Genomic DNA, 23036 nt, shown 5'->3' with positions numbered 1-23036 from the left:
ATAACTGTCAGTGGGCGTAAAATGGCCGGGAGAAGTGCTCTGAAGCTGTCAATCTTAAATATTTAGAATCTGCTGTGAAGGTAGTCATGGTGAAATGTCACAGTTGCTTCAAAGGACACAACAGCAGTGGTAATGGAGTGTATGACATTGGAAATTCATGACAAAATATTGAACACTTGATGCCTTCAGTGGTAGATTTGGTGCTTGACACATTCTGATAAAGCTCTGAAGTGTGCTGTCTTCTGCTTGTTCTCCAGTGAGTTTATAGTGAACCTCAGTGGTTTGAATTTTTATTTATCAGGGATTGAATCCCCTACAGACTCCAGCTCTCATTGCACTTTCTTCAACTGAGCTCTTTTTGCTCTTTCTGTGACTCTGCTCTTATTGCTCCTTCTTTACCTGGAGTGTTTTCATTCTCATTGCTTGGATCCCAGTACTGTACACTATATATAGGAAGAGACCCAGGGAAAATTTTCCTGAGTAAAATTGTTTTGTCTGCCTTGAAGCTGTAGACTACCAGTCACCTGAAGTAGGCTTCCCATTTTCTTGTGAGTGCCACCGCATTCTAAAGTTTGCTGTCAAGAGGGATTTGTACTATACTGTCTGAGAGAGACAGGTGACTGGATGTTTGTTTGATTGCTGTTAAAGCTAGATTTATTCCCAAGATATCTTCCTGGGTGGTTGAGCAGCCATTTGCCATCCTGTTGGAGAACTTGATTTCTTAAAGAAGTTTTCTGTGAGTACTGTTGGTGTTTCATTGTTTTGCTGTCATCTGTGTCAAAGAGGTGGAAGAGGCAAGTGCACTGGAGGTGTAACAGGGAATGTTTGTGTCTTGTTCCATAATGCTCTCCTGAAGATACCTCTTGCATAATTCATAAACTCTTAGCTTGACCACAAGCCGTTGATATTAGGACTTTTTGAGTAACCTTAAGCCTCATGTAGGGATCCAGAATCTGTGCAATAGCGAACATCTTTTCGTAGACTTTGCTTCCTAACACTGCACTGGTGGCTGCACTAAGTAGCCTTTGTATAGCCTTGTTCTTTATAATTTGTTGAACCAAGAGATTCTATTCCAAGTAGGAATAAAGTAGTGCTGCTGCAGTCTTGGCCCCTGTTGATCCACAGGCATATTAGATCTAAAGTGTTGCACCCCTCTGCTTATGGCATTTGACTTTCAGTGACTTCCCTGTAGGGAGTGTGTCAGCGGATCCTTTATGAATAATGTCTTGTGAGCAGTTGACAGTGCTATCACAAAGACTGAGGTTACCTCTTGGATGCTTTATAAGTTTTGCCTGGGTAACAGTGTCACTGGTATACTGTGGAAGGGGGTTGGGATGTCTTGAATCTGAGTTTTGTCAATGTCCATTAAGTTGAATGAGGGACAATACCATGTTGATGAATGTTCCCATCTCCTTGTTTCCCCACTTGTATATTCCATCTCAAGTCCACAGATGGTCCAAATCTGGTATACTCCTTCAATGTACTCCAGCCTAGTTTAAATGGTTCATAGTCTCCATGAGTTTGTTTGTGGAATGAAGGGAATAAGATTAGTTGGCATGAGACCAGCAGCTCAAATACTAACTGGCATTTTGTCTCCCTTCACATCTGAAGCAGAGGGGTTGAGGATAGTGCCGTCAGTGCGCCTCATGCGGTACACTGTAGGCATTTCTTCGCAGCGTCCCTTTTGGGCCCGAGCTGCAATAACTGTAACCCCTTTCATTTCTTTGACTGTACCTCCTTTCATATTCTGTTTCTTCCATCTTACTTTCCCCAACCCTCTCCTATCAATTGATTCACAGTCAGTTTCTGTTTCAGCACTGAATGACCTCAGCCTAAATCCTATATTCTAGTCTGTCCTACTCTAGGTTCATGGTACTTCCAAATACACCTTATTGGAACCGTAAGTCATTCCAATCCTATGATGTGTGTGTGATCCATTCAAGGTCGACAGTCAGAGCAGGTCAATAAACTTTCTTCTTGGCGTCTTGTATGACTGTTCAGTGGCAGTTTTTGTCAGCAGTCTACATTAAAATTCCTCGCCAAGTAGCATTGGCCCTCCATAGGGAGGCATATAGTACTGTACGAGTATATACATGGTATATATTTAAAGGCTTTATAGCCTTTTACACTATTATAAACACTTCCTATGCACTTGAACACTGTATTACTATTTTGATCTCCTATATCACAGTAATATGTGCATAAAAAAAGATCGTCCATTTGTAATGTTTACGTTCTGAGAATCATGACTGAAGCTGCTCTACTAACCGAAAGAATTAGAAAATCATTTTTTAGTAAAGCAGAAAACAAATTTGCAATGAAATTATTTTTAATTCTGTACACAAAAGTTTATGATACAGTAATTCATATTTCATTGAGAGAGAGAGAGAGAGAGAGAGAGAGAGGGAGAGAGAGAGAGAGATGAGAGAGAATGGTGTGTACTGTACAGCACAGTGGCCCAGGGCGAGACTAAGTCTTGACTAAGTCTTCGACAAGCTGGTGATGAGAGAGTATACAGTATCCTTGAGTTGCTTACATGCATGAAATTCGGATTTTAATTATTTTTACAGTGATTTAAGATGAAACATCAACAGTGATAAGATATTCTCTTATGTACTATTTTCCATATGGCTGAACTTACCTGTTGTTTATACATGATACCTGTAATTCTAGCGATCTCGACAGAAAATTCAAAACTGGCGGTCCCGCTAATATATGGTCAGGTGATACGACTACCCCGCCCTCTACCGGGTACCTGGATCCATTTCCATCAACAACTAATCATATTTTCTCTGTCGGGCCGGGCGACTAGTCGTCTGCCCTCTTCAGGAAATTCATCGGTGCTTTTTCGTTTCTTCTTTGGTGAAGTACCCACTTTTTTGACGGTTCTGGCTTGTTTTTTGGCTTTGGTTGAGATTTTTCTAGTTATGTCTGATTCAGGATCTCAAATTAGATATTGCGTGGGGGGTTGTAAACTCGAATGTCTCAGTCTAACATAGACCTCACTCTTCTTGCTCTAACTGTAGAGGGAAATTGTGCACGAATCTGGATAGATGTGATGAATGTTAAGTCTTTGTCTGTGCTTGATTGGCAAAAGTTGGCTAAATATCAGGCAAAATTAAGTAAAGATAGGGCACGTGGGCTTCGCCAGAAGTTCCTCCCAGAGTAGGAGTAGTATTGCCTCTTGTTCTGTTCCTGTTACCCCTCCTGTTCCTATTCCTGCCCCGAACCTGTTGTTTCCGAACCCACTACCGTGTCAGACCTTCGGGCAGAATTTGATGGTAAGATTTGGCTCTTTCTCTGCGAGCAGAGAAGATTGGCCAGGATGTGAGTGCGATGTCTAGACATCGAAGTGTTGCGAGTGATAGTGTTGTGGAGGAGGTGACTGTTCGTCCCCTCGTTCTCCCAGGTCTAGGCCTCTGTCCGGCTCCCAGGGCTCAGGAGAAGACATGCCAAAGCCGAAGGGAGGCGAGTGGGGTCTGCTCACGAGCAGTTGCTCCTCTAACAGTCCTGTTGTGTCCCAGGCTGTTGCAGCTCGCTATAGTAAAAGCGATGCGGAAGTGTCTTCTTGTGCTTCTGTTTCGTGGGGAGGAGTTGGAAAGCAGTCAGAGTCTAGTAGGCCGCTGAAGAGACACGTAGAGCTTCCTCTCAAGTCAAGTTCCTATCAAGAAACCTTTAGCACGTTCTCCTCTTCCGTCTTGTAGCTTTTGGGATAGCCCAGAGATCTCTTCTTCTTCAGGCAGTCCGGATGTACGTTCCTACGGATCGGATCGTAGCGGCGCGGATCCTCCTGTTAGCATGCAAGTAGCGGCTTCCTTCCCGTTGGATCCCAAGTCGGCTTTTATGCCTCCGGTTCCTGGCCCCCTTCGCAAGAGGACAAATTGGACAAGATTTTGAGACTTTTCAAGGTTTTAAAGCTCCAGCACTTCAGGTTCCTTCTGCAACTGAGGCTCCGGTCTCTGCTCCCGCTCACGCACCTGGCGCCGCTTCTGCTTTCACGCCTGGCTCGCTTCCACTCGCGCGCCTGGCTCCGCTTCCGATCGCGCTCTGGCGCCACTTCCGCCGCACCGCCGAACTCACGACGCTACTTTGGCGCTGGCGCCTCCAAAACACGTTTCCAAGGCGCACAATGTTTGCGCTTCTAGCGCTACTGTGGTTTTTGGCGCCTCTTTGGCTCTCGGATCTTCTAAGGCTCCTGACTCCTCTCAAGCTCATGTTTGGATACGCTTGACGCTGGTCGGGCTCTTGGCGCCGGTGACGTTCGGGCGATAATCAAGAGGATAACGCAAGTTTGGCTCCGGGAGACGTTTCTATCCGCGGTGCTCCAACTGCTTCAGAGATTCTCTCCCAGTTTCCGATGTTTCGAAGTAGATGATGTTCCGTCTGCTCCTACTTCCAACTTTAAGCATCTCTTACAACTTTTTGAAGAACTTTTCAAGAAGACTTTGCTCCAGCTTCCCTTCGTCTCCGACTACGCAGTTTGCCAAGGATTTTAAACCTCCTTCCTCTAGATTTCTGAAGCTGGTCCTGTCTGTTTCGCGAAAAGAGCTCTCCGAAGGCAAGAAGGATGGTTGAGCAAGAAAAGATCTCAGGGTAAAACATCTTTCTGTTTCCCCCTCTCAACTGTCTTTTTAAGTCTCGTTCGTGGTATGAGACTGGGGAAGTCTTTTCCTTGGGAGACTCTGCCTCCTCTCAAGGGATTTCTCCAGCCTTGTGGATTCTTCCCCAAAGTCAGCTTTTCTTCATCCAAAGTCGGCTTCTCGTCTTCGAAATTGACCATCTGGTGAAGAGTTCCTATAGGATCTTGGAGATCTTTTCTTTTATTGACTGGTCTATAGGAGCCTTGAGCAGGATAGTGAAAGTCTGTGATCTTCCCCCAAGACTGCTACAGATCTTGATGCTATTTTGGCCTGCCTGGACAAGGCCATCACGGACGGAACGTCAGAAATTGCCTCAGTGACTGCTACTGGCATTTTGAAGAAGAGAGCACATTGGATTTCGTTTGTCGCGAGAGAGTCTCCAGGAACCAGAAATCTGCTCTTCTTTTGCTCCTTTGCTTAAGGAATCCCTTTTTCCCGCCACGTTAGTTAGGAAATTTCGGAGGCTCTCTCACGGAAGTCTACTCAAGACCTACTGGCTCATTCTTCTTGAAGACCCAGGTTTTCGACTTCTCCAGTAGTACCCAAGCCTTCTTTCCCTGTATCCTCTAGGCCTCTCAGGGTACTCCTTCTCGGCCCTTTTCCCGTGCTAGGGGAAGAGGAAAATTCTCTTCTCATCCCCAGAAAGCTAGGGGTACCAACCGATGAGTTCAGGGTCCTTCATGCAACGGTCGGAGCCAGACTAAAGTCGTTCTGGCAAGTTTGGGAGGCCAAGGGCAGAACCCTGGGTGATCAACGTTCTGAGAGAAGGCTACACCATTCCTTCTCAGAGAGTCCTCCTTTAAAGTCTTCGCCAGTAGACTTCAACGTATCATCCAGGGACTCAGAGAAACTTGTGGTGTTGGAGGAGGAAGTTACTTCCCTCCTTCAAAAGGGAGCCATAGAAGCAGTCCTCGAACCTTCATCTCCGGGGTTCTACAACCGTCTGTTTCTGGTTCCAAAATCGTCAGGAGGATGGAGACCAGTCCTCGGCGTAAGCGCCCTGAACAAATTTGTGCTTCAAACACCATTCAAGATGGAAACCACACAGTCGGTTATCAATTCCCTGAAGGAAGGAGACTGGATGGTGTCCTCGATCTCCAGGACGCATACTTTCATGTACCTATCCATCCGAGATCAAGGAAATTCCCACGGTTTGTGTTCAGAGGCAGGGCTTTTCAATTCAGGGCTCTTTGCTTCGGCCTATCAACAGCCCCACAAGTTTTTGACAAGGATGATGGCTCCAATTGCGAATGGCTTCACTTAGAGGGAATTCATTTCCCTTTACCTCGACGACTGGCTGATCCGGTCTCCCGTCAAAAGGCCAATGCATGAAGGACCTACAAGGACCCTTTCTCTTACCGACGAATTGGGACTCATAGTAAATCTTCCAAAGTCACAACTCTCTCCATCTCAAGACTTGACTTATTTGGGAGTTCGGATGAACTCAGTTCTTTTCAGGTTTTTCCGACGTCTCAAAGGATCGAGAAATGCCTGCTGAAAGTGAGATACCTGATGGCAGCCAAGACTTGTTCTGCCAAGGAATGGATGAGCCTTTTAGGCACCCTCTCATCGCTAGAGATGTTCGGTCCAGTCTGGGGAGGCTACACATGAGACCTCTTCAGTTCTTCCTACAGCAGATCTGGAACAGGAAGAAAGACACGGATTTTTGTTTTTCCTCTATCCACTCAAGTAAAGCAAGACCTGTCATGGTGGAACGACAGGAGCAAACTAGATCGAGGTTTGTCACTGAGACAGAGGAACCCAGACCTGATGTTGTTCTCCGAAGCTTGAGACGAGGGTTGGGGAGCAACATTGGGGATCTTCAAGTGTCAGGCAATTGGTCTTCATCCCAACGGGATTGGCACATAAATGCGAAAAGAGTTGAAGGCAATACATCTAGCCTTGGAACATTTCGTGCTTCTGGTGGAAAACAAAAGATAGTAGTGCACTGGACAACTCCACAGCTCTGGCGTCACGTGAAGAAACAAGGAGGCACTCACTCCTTCTCTCTGTTCGAGATCGCAAAGACCTGCTTTTGTGGGTGGCAACCAAGAACATAGAGCTAGTAACTCGCTTCATCCCGGGAGCTCTCAACGCGTAGAGCGGATATCCTCAGCAGGTCACTTCAGGTCATTCCGGCGGAATGGACCCTCCACCAGAAAGTCTGCCAAGGCCTGTGGAAGGTTTGGGGAACTCCCATGCTAGACCTGTTTGGCAACGAGGAAAACCGCAGACTACCTCTCTTTGCTCTCCTGTTCCAGACCCAGAAGCATTAGCGGTGGATGCCATGCTCCTGGACTGGTCGGGTCTCTTCCTTTATGCATTCCCTCCCCTTCAGGATGCTGGGAGAAGTCCTGAAAAGTTTCGAGCACACAAAGGTGTGTCAATGATCCCTTATAGCTCCATGGTGGCCAGGAAGATCATGGTTTCCAGAGCTACTGGAGAAAGTAGTGGATTGGCCAAGGAGGTTGCCATTCAGACCAGACCTTCTGTGCCAGTTGCACAGCAGAAAGTTCCACAGGAACCCGCGTCAGATCTAAATCTGACAGGGTTCAGACTCGAGCGACTCTACAGGAGGAGAGGCTTTCTAGAAGAGTGGCGCAGGCAATGGCTAGATCAACCAGGCCTCGTCTACAAAGGTCTATCAAGCGAAGTGGAAGCGCTTCAGGAGTGGTGCTCCGAGTCTGGAGTGTCTTCCACTTCTACGACTCTAAGCCAGGTGGCGGATTTTCTTTTGTTTCTGCACAAGGAGAAGAAATTGGCTGTCAGCACGATTAAGGGGTATAGGAGTATGCTGGCGGCAGTTTTCAGGAATAGAGGTATAGACCTTTCCTCAGACAAAGATATTGCAGAACTCCTTAAATCCTTTGCTACCACTAAAGGCAAATCTCTTCGGCACCGCATTGGAATTTGGATGTGGTGCTAAAGTGGCTTACCTCCAAATCTTTTGAGCCTTTGAGTTCCTGCTCCGTTAGGAATCTAACTAAGAAAACTCTCTTTCTCTTGGCACTGGCCTCGGCAAAGAGAGTAAGTGAGATTCATGCTCTGGACAAAAGAGTTGGTTTTTGTGCGGATAAGGCTGTAGTTTCACCTTGGGTTTTCTAGCTAAGAACGAAAACCCTAGTAATCCATGGCCAAGGGAATTTCCCATTCCTAGCCTATCCTCCTTGAGTGGAAGAGAAACGGAGAGACTTCTCTGTCCGGTCAGAGCATTGAAATTCTATCTGGACAGGACCAGAAGTGTAAGAGGAACTCATGATTTTTATGGTGCTCAACTAAGAACCCCAAGAACCCTCTATCTAAAAATGGGATTGCTTTCCTTTGAAAGAACTGATTCAGGAGGCACACAAGGAATTAAGGGATGTGGATTTCCCCTTAGTTAAAGTGAGGCCTCATGAAATTAGGGGCTATTGCACTTCTTTAGCCTTCAAGAAGAACATGGCTTTAAGGACATTCTAAGTTCAACTTATTGGAGATGTTCGTCTGTTTTTGCCTCTGCATTATCTGAGACAGATCCAAACCACATATGAAGACTGCAGTACGTTGGGCCCTTTATTCCGTCTGACACGGTGATGGGCAAGGAAACCAGAGGCTCTAGATCCTCTCCTTAGTTTCCTTGGGTGCAGAAGTTTTTTTTGGTCGACTACTAGAGCCTAAGAGGTTAGATGGCCTAGTAGGTCTAATTTTAATAGGTTGGTGTGAGTTTTTTTTTTTTATGGTTGGGTGATATGATGGTGGATGCTTTGAGTACTGCGCCTGAGCAGGGGCATTATATGCTTTGGTTGATTGTGTCGAAGACGGCTGGGCCAACAGACCTTTCTCCATATAGCAACCTGCGCCTGAGCTACTAGGCCCCGCAGTTGCACTAAGGATAGCAGGTTACAGAGGCAGTAACCAGAAAACAGCTTCCTTAGCAGGTAAGGATCCAAAGTTAAGACGTTTTTCTTAGCCTGATGATCTCAGGGTTTTTCCATTTAACACTTACAGCTGTCCATGCCCACCGCCTCAATGTGGCAATCAGCTATATGTAAACAACAGGTAAGTTCATGTATAAAAATGACATTTTTATAATAAAATAAGATTTTATATCATACTTACCTGTTGTTTACATGAAAACATTCCCACCCACCTCCCGCAAGGGACAAGGGGACATAGAAAATATGATTAGTTGTTGATGGAAATGGATCCAGGTACCCTCGTAGAGGGCGGTAGTCGTATCACCTGACCATATATTAGCGGGACCGCCAGTTTTGAATTTTCTGTCGAGATCGAGAATTACAGCTATATGTAAACAACAGGTAAGTATGATATAAAATCTTATTTTATTATAAAAATGTCATTTTTAATTTTTTTCTTGTTGAATATTGGAGATAAGATCACCCAAGGATTTCCTGAAAGGAAAATTACTATTAATTAATTTCATTTTGTACTGAAAGTATATGTCCACTTACAATGAACCAACAGTACTAGCAGATAGTTTCAATGTCAAATGGAAATTAACCTGCCTATTTGGGTTCTGGATTTAAAACTCACCTACTATTTTTTTCAGGGAAATGTATACAATAATTTTTCTTATAATATACATTCATAATGAAAAATTAAATTACTGTATTTTCATATTTTCGACTAAATCATACTTTTTGTAGTAAAACTATCAAAATATTCAAGTATAAGCATTTTTAGAAGTTTTTTTAATTTTGAACAAAAAATATGGTAATTATAAATATTTTTAAAGTATTCAAAATTATTTTAGCTCTTCGGCACCGATAATTGGGTGATGGCGTCATACCCTCGAAACTGGTGGATAACCGTAAATCTGTATTGAGGTTGAAGGTATTAAAAACTGAAACTTTGATTTATTGCTGTTTTTGGTATATGGAGGCAATTTTCTTTATCAAGAACATTTCAGATAACGGAACCCCCCACCTGAAAGCAAAATACATGTGCATTGCGTATATATTAGTTAGATTTCTAGTCAACCTACTAGAAAAAGATGTTTAGTTTTCCACATCTTACTAAGTGTTTAGTCTGAAGATAACCTTTTGGCAGTGAATTTGCAATTATTATATGTTACTGGAATGGTACCAGGTACAACAAGGATTTTCTCCTACTGCCTCTTCACCTTGAAGTAACTGGGTTGTATATGGAAAGATTTTAATTTGTGTGAGAATTTATTGTTATCAATCACAAACCTTTTACTTTATAATACTGGGAATAGGTATGTAAGGTGGGAAAAGATAAATTCTGCAAAACATTGTGCATTTTTCCTTGACTGAATATAACTGATGAATTGCAGACCTGAAAAAAATACTCCTGAATACAGATGAAACATTATCTTTAGTAGAAGCAACAGACATTGTGAGTAACAAATAAAAATGTTAGATTTAGAAACCAAGGACAATAACACTAGAAAGGTATCCCTAGCAAAGAACGACAAGTGATTGTTTTCAAGCTAGATTTTTGCATACTTCTAAAAAAAATTACACATTCACTTAATGTTTACAAAAGAAATTACAAAACCCCCCAAATGTTCAAAACTATTGATTCACATTTACTCTTGAAACATATTGTACAGATTAAATAAGTGGAAAATTTGCCTGTTTGTGGTATTTTTCACTGAGAATGTTAACTGTCCAACTGTATTTTCATATTTAGACTAAATGCACTTTTTGTCAAAAATTTGATTAACCCAAACGCCTATTGGACATATCATACGTAACTAAAATTCTGTTGGGTGCCGAGTGGACGTAGTTGGGACGTCGACTAAAAAATTTCAACCTTCGGTCAACTTTGACTCAACCGAAATGGTAAAAAAACCAGCAATTGTAAGCTAAAACTCTTACATTCTAGTAATATTCAATCATGTACCTTCATTTTGCAACAAATTGAAAGTCTCTAGCACAATATTTCGATTTATGGTGAATTTTTGAAAAACTTTTCTTACAGGTGATCCTAACTCAGATTTTAAAATTTCATAAATTCTTTCGTCATTTTGTTGTAATTTTTGCACTGTTGTATATTAGCCATTACATAAAGTTTTATATATGAAAATGTTGCAATTTCATGTAAAATACAGCAAAATACAACCCATGGTTGTAGCTTTTATCAGTTTGGAAATATTTTCATATAAACCGATAACTGCCAAAATTTCAACCTTCGGTCAACTTTGACTCGACCAAAATGGTCAAAAAACGCAATTTTAAGCTAAAAATCTTATGATCTAGTAATATTCAATCATTTACCTTCATTTTGCAACCAATTGAAGTCTCTAGCACAATATTTGATTTATGGTGAAATTTGAAAAAACTTTTTCTCTTACGTTTAAACGACCAGAAATTCTTTCACACGTTGTCGTGAATGTTTGCACTGTTTATATTAGTCGTTACCTAAAGTTTTATATATGGAAATGTGCGCAATTTCATGTAGAATACAACAGAAAATAACTCATGGTTGTAGCTTTATCAGTTTTGAAATATTTTCATATAAATCACGATAACTGCCAAAATTTCAAGCTTGGTCAACTTTAACTCGACCAAATGGTAAAAAACGCAATTATAAGCTAAAACTCTTACATTCTAGTAATATTCAATCATGTACCTTCATTTTGCAACAAACTGGAAGTCTCTAGCACAATATTTCAATTTATAGTGAATTTCTGAAAAAAAAAATTTTTTCCCTTACGCTCTGCCGTAACTCGCCAACATCTCAGAAATTCTTTCGTCATGTTGTCGTAATGTTTGCATCATTTTACATTATCGTTACATAAACTTTTATATATGAAAATGTGTGCAATTTCATGTAGAATACAACAGAAAATAGCTCATGGTTGTAGCTTTTATCAATTTTGAAATATTTTCACATAAATCACGATAACTGCCAAAATTTCAACCTTTTCCTGTACTTTAACTCGACAGAAAAATGGTAAAAACGTAATTGTAAGCTAAAACTCTTACATTCTAGTAATATTCAATCGTTTAAATTCATTTTGCAATAAATTGGAAGTCTCTAGCACAATATTTTGATTTATGGTGAATTTTTAAAAACATTTTCCTTTGTGTCTGTGTGGTAACTTATTTTGCCAAACATCTCAGAAATTTTTTATTTCGTTGTTGTAATATTTGCAAATTTATATTAGTCGTTACATAAAGTTTTTATATATGAAAATGTGCGCAATTTCATGTACAATACAACAAAAAATAACTCATGGTTGTAGCTTTTATCAGTTTTGAAATATTTCCATATAAATCACGATAAATAGAAAAATTCTACTTTCAGTCAACTTTAACTCGACCAAAATGGATCGAAAACTGCAATTTAAGCTAAAACACTTACAGTCTAGTAATATTCAATCAATTAGCTTCATTTTTCAACAAATGGGAAGTCTCTAGCACAATATTTCGATTTATGGTGAATTTTTGAAAAACATTTTTTACGCCCAATGTTACTGAATTCATGCATCATTTTGTGATAATATTTTCTCTGTGTTGCTTTGATCGTTTTAAAATTTGTTATATACCAAAATCATCGCAATTTAGTTACAATACAACTAAAAAAATTAACTCATTAGCTTTAACCTGTTTTGCTTTACAGTGATTTGTATACAATTATATAAGTTTTTTTTTTGCTGTCATATATTCAATATTTATATATGATAATGATATTTTTTTTTCATTTCTGATGGTTGCATACCAAACTTCAGGCAATGACAAAAATGAGCCAAAAATGAACTCTTAATCTTAAAAATAAGCGTGCTGTGATTTTGAAAAACCCTTTTTACCTTTCAGGCGCTTAACTTCACCGAAATACAAGACGTTTTTAAATAGGGTCAAACATTAAAGCTTTAAAATAATCTGAGGTTTATAAGCATTTTTAGATTTTTTTTTTTTCCCACTATCAAAAATAAGTCAGTTCTAAGTGTTTTTAGAGGGGTTTTAAGTATTCACGGATTTTAGAGTTAAAGAAGGGTAGTTTGCATCCCCTTAAATACTTTTAATGAGGGTGTGAATATCTCCGTGTATCCCAACCTCCTGTCAATGTGGGATTTAGCTATGTAATTACTTGGAGTTACTTAATAAAGATGACATTTTTATAATAAAAAAAAGTTTTATATATGCTTACCAAGTAATTATTGTATATGATCAGAACATCCTCCTCCTCTGATGGACAAAAGACAAACAGACTGAGAATTATCTGCTAAGTCGTTTTAACGCTCTCTCTAAGGTTGACTAGTACCTTCACAGAACATTTGGTGTTGGGGTAGCTTTGAAATTTGAATTTAAAACAGCTGTCCCTTTAATAAATGAAACAGTCATGTAATTACTTGGTATAGTATATACAGTATATATATAAAACTTTTATTTTATTTAAAATGTCATTTTTCTGTTAGTCTTCTTGATCTTGGTGAACAAACTGAAAGGTCATAATTACACTTGCAAGGTCACCTTAATCCTCATTATTTTTACATTCATATTTACTAAATTTCTGTAACACCTCAGCATTCATTTTTCACCAGTCTGTATCAAAAGCTGATGAATTTTGTTTCAGGTTCTTTATACAGTACCTCTACAACAAATTTTCATGTTTTTCCTTACCTTCACTTCCATATTTATAATGCTCAATTTTATACTAAGCATTTTTGTAATAGGTATTCTCTGGATTTTCTTTGTGTTTTAAAGGAAGCTAGTTATTGAGGGCCATTTTGTTCTGAGGACTCATTTTTAATTTTATCATTAGCCTTTTTATAAGTTCTATAGTTTTTACGAGGAAACTTATCTCCCCCAGTTTTTCTTGGCATGGGATAATCTTTTGAGGGAAATTAACTTATTTTGAGTTGTAACAGTGGCTTGGAATTTTGATTAGAGGAAATTCAGTTTAATAAGGGTCACTGTCGGACTGATGAGTGGAGAAAGAGTAGTGTGTTTAGAAGTATGTTTCAGACTGTTAGGTTATGATGTTAGTGTTGGAAGGTACCATACTTGAGTAATGGGTTCTGCTTTCAGACTGCCTGTTCAGTCTTAGAAGGACCTATTGGTGCTTACAACCTGCTGTATAAAAATTTATAAAGTTTGTACAGGTATAAACTTAGCTCTTCTGTTCAACATGGCAGTTCAGTGCCCCATAAAGCAAATGAACATATTTTGTGTGATGCCCATAACTGAATTTCAAGTAGTGAATTATACAAGTGTTTTAAATGAATCCCAAAAAGTAACTTAGTCATGTAGATTTAGTATTCAAATATATCAAATACAATATAAAGTTTTTGTAAATTCTGATGCATAATGTTAAAGCAATTTTTTTCAGAATTTAAAGTCAATGTATTTTCAAACTATAATTTATGACTAATTGTACTCAAACTATGATTGTTTATGAGTATTGCTTTACTGTCAAAACCTTTCTAATCCAAATGCAAGTTTACTCTCAAACTCTTCTATTGTAAGAAGGGCTTGGTAGTGGCATATCACTGTTGTCACCATATATAAGCCAAGTTTTTCCATTTTGGGTACTTCAGCTTTTCTAGCATGTCATACATGTAGTAAGATTCCCCATTTGTCTATTATTGTTAGTTGAGGCAATACTTGGAGAATTTATGATTTCCTATCCTATGAAGCAGTGGCAGTGGATATATTTGAAAATCCATGTCATAAATGATATTGTTATTAACTTATTTATGTTTATTCAAGAAGTGGTGAATAAATTTGATGGAATCAAAAAGTGATTCATTTTATGATGTGCCAGCCATGGATTTCATCAAGTTCTGCTGCAATGAAAATGTTCAGCTGGAAGCTTGCAGATAATCAGCCTCTTGTTAGGGTCATTGTCAGAGTATAAGTAAAGTAAAGTTATTTCTGAGCTAGAAGTGCATTTTTTTGCTTATCAACTAGCTTACAGACTCTGTACTTGGAATATTATTGCTCCAGCTCCATAATCATAAACAGTAATTTGTTTTGTGATAATGGTTTGCAGTCAGAGTTTACAGGGCTCTTTCATTTTTGAGCCCTGTTTTACTTTAATTGACTTTAATGTGCAATATCAAGAATTATATTAGTTGTATCTCCAATAAATGTTCATTATAGCTAAAGGAAAAGTCTTATTTAAGAATCAAAGATTTGTTGTTTTAAAAACATTGAACTGTAAGTGAAGAAAATTTCACTTTGTTATAATTAATTTTTCAGACTTTTTTTATTAATAGAATATATTTTTTTAGATCTCTAACATGCTCTTCATAATCTTTCAGGTATCACATGTTTATTTCTATCATATTATTTTTATAAAGTTAAAGAAAGAAAGCTGATGCACAAGACAGAGCTTAAAAGAGTAGAGAAGAAGTCAGCAGACCCAGAGCTTGTTTGGGATGAAGGTAATTACAGTAACTTGATTGATAATTTTTCTAATGCTAAGGTAAATAAAGTACTGTATAAATTAAATACAATTTACATTTAATGGTGATTTTGTTATTTAAATTTGTTTTTACATGGAATAAAATGCCCAGATCAAATGGGAGAAAACTTAACAAAAGAGGAAAAACTTTGTAAAATAAAATGAAAGTAAAAAAGAAATAAAGTGAACACAGCATCGTAAATTTCATACTTAACAGCAGGTGATTACTTTAAAATGAATTTGAGTGAATTATGAAAAACAATAACTTGATGCCTAAGGTAACATCAAATTTTTAAACTTTTAGCCTCAGCATCCCCAATACTGTCAAACTTTGTTCCAACGTCTGATAGTAAGCTAAGTTAAATCAGCTTCTGCTGGCTGGTGTCACTTGAATGTAAATGGATTGAACCGTAAAATTAGGATATACAAGATCAAGAGTCACAAGTCATGTGACAGTGCTAATAAAGCTTCCTTTGGATTTATAGACTTTGCATATGTTTGTATTGGAGGAGGACAGTGAGGCCTCTAAAAGTTTTTGCAGAGTCAAGTTTCACTCCCAACTGCCTTTTGTTTCAGGCCTTTATTTTTCATTCATTGTCTTTGGTTTTATCCTACTTAACTTTCCAACTAGTTTAACTTCACATTAGTTCAGCTTTCTCTTTTTTAAGAAAAAATCATTTTAGGTGAACCCAATTTTATCTGACATCACGTAAAATTGATTTATAATAATAATGAAACCGTTTGTAAGTCTGTCATATTTCTCAGAGAAAGAATTGTTTTTGAAAAACAAGATACCAACAATTTGCATGCTCATTTTTCATTACTCAACATAAGCATGCAATTGAAACAAGTGGAAAAGCTAATAACTTCTCAGCGACTAAAAGTGAGCTTCCAAGGTGATTCCTTATGTTAAAGAGAAGTTAAACAGGAAAACAAAGTAAGAAGAATATATATACAGTACATAAACAGTAAACAAAAAGTAAAAAAAAAGTAAGGTACTGAATGATGTACAGCACTTGAATCCCTTTGCTTATGATCCTCAGAGACAATGATTCAGTGAAGTAGGTAGTGACTTGAAAAGTAGGCGAAAAATGATTATACAGTCTGACCTCTTTAACCCTTAAAGGGATGGGCTAATTATATATAATGCACTCCCCAGACTGGGCAAACTTTAAGGTTGGCCAAATTTAAGAAAAAATGCATCAATGGAAAGAGGAAGATATGCAAATGCACATGGTGTAAGAAAAAAAATTCTAAAATTTTTCCTATCTTCCATGGGAAGTTGAAAGTGACTATTTACAACCCTGTGTGCCTCTTATACAAAAATACTCATAAATTTTGCTGAAGTAATACATGTTTTTTTAATAATTTATTTACTTTATTTTGTTAAATTATAATTACAACTCACACAATATCATAACAGATAAGAATAAAATCAGTAACAAATTCTGAGTATATTTGTTGTAAAGTATTTACATAAAATTACTGAGATCAGGAAATGAAGTAACTTTTTTGGATTTATACATGTTTTTTGCAATATTTCTTTACAAATTTATAATTATAACTGACATCATATCATAAAAGATAAGAACTAAAGCCAACAGTAATCCCTGGGTATATTTATGAGCAAATAAATAAAGAGACGTCATGCAGAAAGAGGAGTCAAGACATTCCCTTCCAAGTCAAGAAAATACTGAGGTTCCCAAGATACCCACAATCGAGGTGAGCTAAATTTTTAGTAGCCACAATTCATTTATGGGGGCCATTAAAGATTGAAACTCTTTTTGTTTAATAAAGACAAATTTGTAAGGGTTAATATTAATCCCCTCCTCAGAGGGGATCCGAACCACCCAAAACCTGTTTTAGACCTCAACCCCATTAATGGTTAAACCTCTTTAAACCGGCTCCCTTGGGACCAGGTGATGGGACCACAGAAAATCCCAGATGATAGAAATCACCCCTAAAAACCTGTATGTAAACAAAGTCTTGCAAGCTCATTCCCCATATACTGTATATTGCTGTGTTATCAAGAGTACAACAGAGCTACTTAACAAATAATCACTGTCATTCTGGCCTGCTCCATAAGTGTACCCCAAGAAATGCTTACACTTCGGTTATTGAGCTTTTACCTGTATTAAAAGTGGACTGACAAGTTCTGATTTTGGCACCTTTCAATGTTTTCCAGGCACTTCAAACATGTCTGGCTTTCATTTTCAACAAAAATGAAAAATCTGCTGCTGCTTTGTCTCTTTAAAAGAGAGAGAGAGAGTGTAGAGAGAGAGAGAGAGAGAGAGAGAGAGAGAGAGAGAGAGAGAGAGAGAGAGAGAGAGAGAGAGAGAATAACACTAATTTTAATAAACTGTATGTAGTTATATTAATATTCATGCATTATTGTCATATCATAATATAATTTAGAACATAACATTCAACCGCCATTTGCACTCTGATAATGTTTACATTCTTAAAATCATTGAGGATTGCTTTTTACCACATCATCACTCATGCATTAGTTGCTAAATGAGATTCGTTTTTTTTCTGTAAATTATCAAAGCTGGTTTTAAAATGCAACTTACTTTATTTATAAATGCAGTAAGTTCAATGAGGTAAAGATGTTATTTCGCCAGTATCGGATGTTGCTTTGGCTGTTCCAGAACATTTGTGGCCTGCACATATTCATTTTTTCAGGCACTGCTAAACCAGAAATTTAGTGGCATACTTTCATGACGCTTTCTTTCTCCGTAGATGAAGGCTAAATAAAATTTATTTTATTGTCATTTATGTAAGTCACCATTGAAAATTACTAAATTTTTAAAAAGTTGACAACTGTAATGCAACCCTGTGTTAGTTATGTAACTGACATTGGCAAATGGTTGCTTCTTGATCTGATTGTTTGTATCAGTTCTGTTCTTGCTGTTGTTCATGCCAGTGTCTTACATGCAGCAGCAAGTGTTTCAGAATTATAAGGTATAGAAATGAATTCTTAGACAAGTCACAAGGTTGGTAAGCCTGGTTTAATGTGTGAAGATTTTACATTTTTAGCCTAATAAACTTTTTGCTCTTAGGCCTATTTCTTAGTGAAAAGTTACTCAGATATAATAGCCTATGCATTATCAGTGGTGTCTACCAAAACTGAGACAGACAGACAGACAGAAAGCCTAACCTAATGCAATATACTGTACTGAAAATACACATCGCACTGTGCACAGCGTGTAAGATGAAATCATGTTTATTTTCGTTGGAAATAAACTGAGCTTGTATGTATATTTACGGAGTAAGCTTCAGTTTGGAAATCCCCAAAAATCCAAAACTGAAACGTGGGCATCATCCTCATAGCTGCTCGAGAACTAATGGCATCTGATTCAAAAATCGTCCTGGTTAATGGGAGTTCCCGGACCATGGAATGCAGGATTTAAGAGGTTGGACTGTACTTGTTTTTGTTAAAAGACATGTAGCTCCAACAATTTTCAAGGTAGACTTCTCAATTTGTTTCATTTTGCAGCTGAATTATTGCTCTATACAATGGCATAAAAAGGCCCCCAAATAACTTTTTTTAGAATAATTCATGTGATATGAGAATATGTTGCACTCTCCCCTCAAAAAAATTTGCTCCCAAAAAATATTTATGATAAGTCTGATTTTTATCCATTGCACACCCAGATAAATTACCTAGTTATTGTATGGCAAAATATGAAAAAATGAATGACAAAGTAGTGTCATGTTTTCCGTAGGAATAGGGACAGTCACCCATACAGATATGTGCAAAAACTCTATAATTTTTTGTTTCAAAGACAGGTAGCCTGGACAATTTTCGAGTTAGACTACTTGTTTTGTTGTACTTTGCAGCTGAATGATTGCTGTATATAGTAGCATAAAAAAGTTCTGCAAAATAACTTAATGTAGGTGGAATAATGAGTAAAAAATTACAAGAAATAAGAAAATATTGCACGCTTCCACCCGCAAAATAATTTGCAAAAAAGTACACCCTGATATAATACCTATACTCGGTTTTTACCGGCACATTTGCACCAATCGCAGGAGATGTCCTTTTAGCTCGGAAGAGCTTCCTGCTAGCTGATTGGTTGCAAATATTTTGTCCGAATAGCATCATTGCTTTCAAATAATACAAGTAATGTGAATCGAAACTTATTTACTAACCTAAATTTCTCCCTCAGATATGTTTTGGTCAATAAATAATGTTAACGAATAAAGAGATTATAAAGGATTGTGATGGTAAGTCTAAATTTAATAACAACACCCACGCCAAGTCAACGACAGGAGCTTGTTTTTGACGCTGCATAATTTTTACTTTTCACATATTTTTAACACCAATCGGATAAATTACACCAACTAAGAAACAACATGTTATTATAAACTTTCTTTTGAATCACACAGAGTCTACTAAAAACATGGGAATTAATAAAACTTGCTATTATCGGAAACTTCAGGAGGTAAAGGAACAGCCTGGCAATGCGGCCTGGCAGGAAAAACTATCACAGGTGATTGTCATTGGCAGCATTTTCTGATTTATGTAAATGTTGAAATCAGTGTTACAAGCATTTAGATTACTTTAATGGCTATATCTGCAATGAAAAAGTTTCTGTGTTTCTTTTGTAGGTGCACGCTAATAAAAATATATTTAGACATTAACAACTTACTCTTTCATGTAAGTTACAGCAGACAATGCGAGATAAGAAAACTTTTTTCTTATTTTTTGCTCTGTTCAGAACACATATAAGGTTAACACGAAGTTTCTCATGATATTTTGAGAAGTAAAAGAATATGTGACTGAGTAGAATATGTACTATACACATATACATTTTAAGGATTAGCTGGCTATATGTCGTCTACTGTCAATAATGCAGTATGGGATGGAAGGGAGGGGGAGGGGCGTTGTAACTCGTGAAATTATGAATTCATTTAATTATGATTTTTATGCAATTTATGGAACACTACAGTATCCTCAAACCGAAAATGGTGCTATTAATAGAATCTATACCTTTACGACAAAATTAGCAAATCCTTTTCTATACGGACTTACATCATAGGCCTACATACACCTAGCTTAACTTATATCAAGCATCAGCTAACTGTTTACTGTTACCCTTACCTTAAAGAGTTAAGCAAATTTATTGCAATTGTCAAAAATGGTGTAAGACACATAGACATAGGGCTAGCCTAGTTTGAAATCTGTGCAAGAAATAAAGCCATAATAAGGGAAGTACATTATTATTATGTAAAAGAAAAAAAAGAGCGTCTTCATATTTTATCATCATATTTATCATAATGATATAACAAAGGCTTTTCAGTACAAAAGCATATAAAAGATGATATGTATCTGAAAAGTTTTTGCCCATCAACATTTGCTGGCATGTGGATACCATATGAATAACTAGGCCTACTTATCTAGGTAATTTTATCTAAATTTTATCTAATGCCACAGGCTGTTCCCTTTTTACCTCCCAGAAGTTTTCACTAATAGCCAGTTTTATTAATTCCCATGTTTTTAGTAGACTTGGTATTCAAAGAAAGTTTATACAACATGTTTTCTTATGCTTAGTGTAGTTTTATCCCAATTGGTGTTGGTATGAAAAGTAAAAATCATGCAGCAGCTGCATCCAAAGCAAGCTCCTGTCGTTGACTTCGCATGTGTTGTTATTAAATTTAGACTTACCATCACAATCCTTATAAACTCTTTATTCAAGTTAACATTATTTATTGACAAACATATCTGTGGGAGAAATTGATAGTAAATAAGTTTCATTCATTACTTGTAATTATTTGAAAAACAATGTTATTCGACAAAAATATTTGCAACCAATCAGCTAGCAGGAAACTTTTCCGAAGCTAAAAGGGGCACCCCTGCGATTCGTGCAAATGTGCCTGCAAAAAAATCGAGTATAGTTATTGCAGTGCAAAAAGTTGTAATTATAGCAAGAAAAATAGGAAAAAATTAATGACTAATTAATGTCACATTTTAAGTGAGAAAACGATATACACAAAAACTTTCTTCTTTTTTTTTTTGTTAAAAAGACAGGTGGCTCTGACAATTTTCAAGGTAGACTGTTCAATTTTGTTTCATTTTGCAGCTGAATGATTGCTTATACAGTAGCATAAAAAAGCTCTGAATAACTTTATGTAGGTGGAATAATGAGTAGAAATTACGATAAATGAGAATTTTTAGATTTTCCAAAAACATTTACAAAAAGAAGTACTGTGATAAAGTTTTGCTTTTTATACATAGTACAGGTAGTGCTTGAGTTAATTATAATTAGCTTTGCAATAATTTGATTTTGGATGGAGTTAGCAATTAACACTGATGTACAACAGTATTTAAAAATATTTTAAAATTACTCGCACATGACAAGTGCAGGCAGCAGTGTACAATCTAGTTAGATGTTTAAAAGCAAAAGAGAATGATAAAAGTATTGTTAGTAACGTTACACTCATTGCGAATTGTGTACAGTCATAAACAACCGAATGAGAAACAGCTTTTGCTTTGAACAACCTAATTGGATAACAACAGCTGTTTGCTTGCATTTCAACCATCATATGATAGTAAACAATTACTGTAGTTATGTTATAAATAATGTTAAGTAGAATAGGACTGATATATTTTTACATTACTACTACTTTGCTGTGGAGAAAAGATTGGCAGGAAATATACAGTAAAGCTCCTGTATTCGTGAGGATGCGTGCCTGGCCCCCTTCTGCATAAATAGTTAAAATCAGCAAATAGTCAACATCCTCTAAAAATGCTTATAACTGCCTAAACACCCACCTCCTAAAATGCTTATAACTGCCTATCTTGAAAGTTCAAATACTAAATTTATACTTAAAGTATCATCCTACATCAAATACACCTTGAATTATTATCTTATTATTACTGTAATAATCTCTGAAATCATATTATTATCATTTCAATGCTATCTTAAAACATTCACCATTAAAAATATATACATACGTATTCTGAGAGAGAGAGAGAGAGAGAGAGAGAGAGAGAGAGAGAGAGAGAGAGAGAGAGAGAGAGAGAGAGAGAGAGAGAGAGAGAGAGAGAGAGAGAGAGAGAGAGAGCTCTCAAGGAATGTTAATCCATTTCGCTTAAGTGACTGGACAACAAAAATTTATACATGTGTTTTTTGTCTTCCAAAGATGTACCTTTATGTTTTAAAACACTCAGAATTAAGTATCAGTATCTATTTATCTAGCTATCTATTTATTTCTCACATTCTACCCTTTGGAGAGAGAGAGGGAGAGAGAGATTTTTCAGTATATGTATCCTTTGTAGTGGTTGGTAACATGACCAGCCAACCCTTGCTGTCAGGCTACTTGACACACATGACTGGTTGACCCTCTCCATGATCTCCGAAACTCATGAAAAAAGGTTGGGCGTGAGATTTGTTTGTTTAAATTTTTTAATTTAGTTACTATAGAAATACATAAATGTGGTAATTACAGTATAGGTAGTCCCCAGTTAACAGCGGGCTCAGTTAACGGCGATCCTGTTTTATGGTGCTTGTCCAGCGATGAAAATTGGCAGTTTTCAGTGACGAAAATTGCCGATTTCCGCTTATCGGTGCCGATAATTGGGTATTGGCACCGATACATACCCAACAGAGTGCTGATAATCGAAAATCGGGGCTTTTCAGCCTATAAGCCTAAAAAATCGCTGAAAGCACCGGAAATCGATTTTGGTTATCATCACACCCTCAGAAACGGAACCCCACTGATAACTGGGGATTGCCTGTATATTATTATTATTATTATTATTATTATTATTATTATTATTATTATTATTATTATTATTAATATCATCATATCATTAATATTTGATGGTAACCTTATTATTAGGTAAATCATTTATTTATCATTAAATATTCTCTCATCTCAAGAGAGAGAGAGAAGAGAGAGAGAGAGAGAAGAGAAGAGAGAGAGAGAGAGAGAGAGAGAGAGAGAGAGAGAGAGATTATGTATTATTTCATCTGGCTTTGTCTTATTACATATTTAATCTTACAGTATTAT

At 37.3% G+C, this 23036-nt stretch overlaps 1 protein-coding gene across 2 annotated transcripts in view; it reads right to left on the bottom strand.

Moving 5' to 3' along the window:
- Positions 1–23036, bottom strand: part of LOC136845343 (uncharacterized) — a 133647-nt gene that overhangs the window by 93523 nt on the left and 17088 nt on the right. The gene's annotated exons all lie outside the window — the stretch shown is intronic.

This window comes from Macrobrachium rosenbergii, chromosome 13, assembly GCF_040412425.1.
Source record: "Macrobrachium rosenbergii isolate ZJJX-2024 chromosome 13, ASM4041242v1, whole genome shotgun sequence".
Taxonomy (NCBI): domain Eukaryota; kingdom Metazoa; phylum Arthropoda; class Malacostraca; order Decapoda; family Palaemonidae; genus Macrobrachium; species Macrobrachium rosenbergii.
Note: the sequence above shows the minus strand (reverse complement) of the source record. Positions and strands in the feature narration are given on the sequence as shown.